Here is a 4205-nt window from a genome sequence, read left to right as displayed (position 1 = left end):
ATTTTATTATAACTCATTATTACAGTTGTTTTCATATCTATTGTATTCTTATTCTTGAAAATAGTGGGTATTTAAATACCAAAAATATAATCACAGTTGGACGGCTAATTTACTAATAAATGATTTTTAAATCAAATTTTATTTACAAGTAGAACTGAACTAACTTATTGAGAGATTGAGAGCTACCAACTGTTTTAATTGGAATAGAATCTTTACTTAAATACAAAACTATTATATGTATAAGTCGTTTAATATTTAGACTGGCCATTCTGATGTCAGACTTACGGTATTCTGACAAACAAAAGGCGTTCGTCACTCTTTATAGTTGACGTACATGAAATGTAGATTCGTTTCTCTGTATTTAGCGGCTTTTGTAGTAAGCTCGATTTTCTTCGGTAATTGATATTGTTAAAATATAGCAAGGAATTTAAAATTTCGCGTTTCTGTGTTTGGGTAATTAGGTTAGACTCTAAAAAAATAAAAATCGGACCCCTTTAAGAGCAGTTTTCAAAAGATGGATTAAAATATTTTCTAAATATATCTCAGAACACGGGCGTCGCCAGCCAATAGGCTAGAGGGGGGTAACCTAAAAGATACAAAATACGAATTGTAAGAAAAAAACATTTAAAGGATCATTTTGTTAAAATTTCTAAAAAAGGCAAACATAATTTTTGCGCAAATGTGACATCATTTGACAGATTTGTAGGCAACTTTTGCTAAATTGATTATTAATGATTCCTTGAAATTTATATGAAGCAATCCAATGATTTTTTGCGGATTTAAGATTTAAGATTTCATTTATTTAAAAATATTTCATTTTGTTATTAACTTCGTTGTGTCTTGAAGAAAGCACTGTCGTCACTAAATCTGCACGTTTATCTGTTTTTGCTCGATAATGCGTAGGAAACGTCATTAAGGAAGAATTAATTGCGAATCCCAATAATCACGAAGTCAAAATTATTTGATGATGTACGTCTATGATCTCATTATACATTCCTTTTGAAAAAATAGCATGGAGGTTCACCACCCCTGGCATTAGCAGAACAATCATTAATATTTAGTCGTCAGTCAAAATATAGCAGAGAAATAAAAGAGAAAATGGAAGTTTTTTAAAATTAGACCTATTTTACTAATTAACGTGAAACGCGATTTGATAAAAAAAATGAATGTTTGAAATGAAATTTTAAATTCAGTAGAAAGAATTCAGAAGAATTAAATTGTTAAATGAAATCAGTGGACTTTGAATCATTCTTGAGAATCGCTAGAGGGGCCACTTGCCCTTACCAGCCCTCCCTTGGTGACTGTCATGTTTCAGACACTACTCATCTCATCAAATGATACTTTGTCTTTTGTCTAACTCGTCTTGTCTCTTACGATATTACAGTCTTATTTTAGACATACTTCAAAACCTCACACTTTCCTAGGGCTAAATGATTGTATTTGAATAAAATGAATTAAGGTGTTGAGAAAAGAATTAGTAAAGAATTTAGTAAAATTAAGAATTAGTAACATCCGATATGGTCTAGTGGCTAGGATACCTGGATCTCACCCAGGAGGCTCGGGTTCGATTCCCGGTATCGGAATTCAATTTTTATTGTTTATGCAGGAAGGGAGAACTTTTTTTAGCAATAAAAATTTGAATAATATTTTTGTTTCCAATTTCGATAAAATGTAAAAGATAATTTTAACCACAAAAAAAGAAAACAAGAGAGAAAACCCAGGGATTTTATGCCATCAGCCTTAATCTGAAAGGGGGACTTTAAAAATAAACCAGAATTAGGATATTGGCAAAGATAAGCAAAAACATCTTAGATTGCTTCCTAAATGATTGAAACATATAGAAGCAGTAAAATAAATTAGCTTCATGGTGGTCGAATCTAAATCATGATGATTCAGTAATTCAATTTGTGTTTAAATGATAAACATCTTTATAATTATAATTGAATACTAGTTTTGATTATAATTTAATTTTATTTACACTTTTACCGCACTCACTGTTCTCTAGCTAACAGTTAGCTGTTAGAAAAAAATAAATCATTTAATTATGTTGAAATAAACTGCTCAATCATCTTAACGCCATCTTAAATATTGTATTGCATTTTTATCAAAAATTTAATTATTTAAATTAATTGTTTGGAAGAACACAATTGTAAGGTTTGTCTTCTTTTCTAATTACAGGATCTTCTAGATATCTGATTCTTTTGTATCATGGCGCTACAGTCTGCCCACAATTATTACTGAGTGTATTGCGTTTTTTCCAGAATCTACACCTCTTTGCGATAGACAAGATGGCAATAGAAGGAGTTCAGCTTTTTTCTTTTCTAGGGCATCTGCTTCTACATTTTTTTCGTTAAATTTAGAGCAATAAGTAGAGTATGTATCGGCAAAAATGGAGAAGAAATTAATGAAAATTTCAATGTCAAAAATAGAAAAGTTTGTGATTTACCTTTGTGGATACTGACTGAGGACTTTTTATATTCTGTATTCTAATTTTAGTCGGAAAGTTTAGTCCCAACGCTTAGAAATATTGATGATACAAACAAAATTTTGGTATAGGCTTTCATAAAATCACCAAATTAGTCCATTCCCGGATGCAAGCTAAAATTTCTTTAGCGTGATCACGGCGTAAAAGGTGAGTTTGTGTTCGTAAATGAGTCTTGTAAACCGTTAGAGATAGAATAAATGTTTAATATAGAAAATATTGCTTATAACAAAATTAATAACTTTTGCTTGAAACATTTTTTCGTGATCACCACGAAAAGCCGCCATAATTGCGGTGGTTTTTTGAATTCTCTTCTAATTGATAAAAATTAATGCAATCACTGACATTCAACACTTTCTATACAGAGTATTTCAACCATTAACTCAGTCAGTTGTTTGTTTACAATTGTTTTTAAAATATATATGATTTGAGGATACGTTTTGGGAAGGAAATCTTTCTACGGATATTGAGTAATCATTTCGTTGTCTGATTTTTTTCTTTCACAGCATTGTAATCTGTCGACAAACATTCAGGAGACTCTTACGCCGCGCCGCGCCTCCTTGCAAAATCCCAGTTTGAAATCCCAGCTGTCGAGTACTTTCCATTTGTTTTGGCACACTGACACAAACTTTGAATCTTTCTTGATACCAATGATTAGATTTTTTAGAATTCGCCTTAGTTTTGATTTAAAATTTTTACTATTTTTTGAGCCGCATCTATAGCCTTGATAATAATAGAACGGATTTGGGCTTGGAGCAAATGTCAATGCTTGTTTCTTTGACAATTGTAAGTGATCTCCTGCCTTATTATTTGAAAGCTTCGACCAGGCATGAAGGCGAACATCACATAACAACGCAGATAGGCAGGCACAAGTCAATTAAGTATACCATGTGTGTTTGTACCATCTAGGTATATACATATCTGTAGTATGACAGAATACATCCGTTTAGTAATGCATCTAAGCGAGAGGTATTATATACATGTGTCGTAAGACAACAGATACCATACGACAGACCTTCTGTTGTATGCATGCAGAGAGTGGGAGTTTTGTTGCATACTTACTAGTTATCTGTAACTAAAAAACTCCCACTCTCCAAGCGTCTTTCAACTAGTGTTCAATACATGTATATAATACCTCTCGCTTAGATGCATTACTAAACGGATGTATTCTGTCATACTACAGATATGTATATGCCTAGATGATACAAACACACATGGTATATAATGAATTAGAGCCATGGAGTACGTTTTCGGCGAAAAAAAAAAGAATAATATAGGTACTGAGGCAGAATTATGAAAATAGAGTCTTCCAGAAAAAAAATGACCTATGATTTTTTTACATAAATTGAAAGTAAACAATAAATAAAGACATTCTGCGAAAGAAACACTTTTTTTTGTTAACTAGATTTTTGTTAAATAACATTTAAAATTGCGAAATATTCAAATGTACGAAAACGCGCTGTCATTGAACGGCCCCGACGTGACGTCACGATGCATGTTGTGAGGCATTGTTGACATTGCTTTTCGTGTGTGATAACTTACGTATTTGCACCAAGTGAGTTTTTTAAACAACAAAAAGTTTTTTAAATGAAACCAAAAACTTAGAAAAACTGGCAAACGAAATTTTTAAAAACAAACCAAAAACAAATGTAACAAACTAAAAATAAAACCAATTTTAGAGGTTATGTTTACATTTATGCACTTTTTTAAATAAAAAAAAATT

The 4205-nt window shown here is 31.4% G+C and overlaps 1 non-coding gene across 1 annotated transcript; it reads left to right on the top strand.

Annotated features, from left to right (window-relative positions):
• Positions 1–1511: 1511 nt before the first annotated feature.
• On the top strand, positions 1512–1583 carry Trnae-cuc. Its single transcript has one exon. It is a non-coding gene; the product is annotated as a tRNA-Glu (tRNA).
• The last annotated feature ends 2622 nt before the right edge of the window (positions 1584–4205 follow it).

The sequence above is a fragment of the Chrysoperla carnea genome, chromosome 2 (assembly GCF_905475395.1).
Source record: "Chrysoperla carnea chromosome 2, inChrCarn1.1, whole genome shotgun sequence".
Lineage (NCBI taxonomy): Eukaryota > Metazoa > Arthropoda > Insecta > Neuroptera > Chrysopidae > Chrysoperla > Chrysoperla carnea.
Note: the sequence above shows the minus strand (reverse complement) of the source record. Positions and strands in the feature narration are given on the sequence as shown.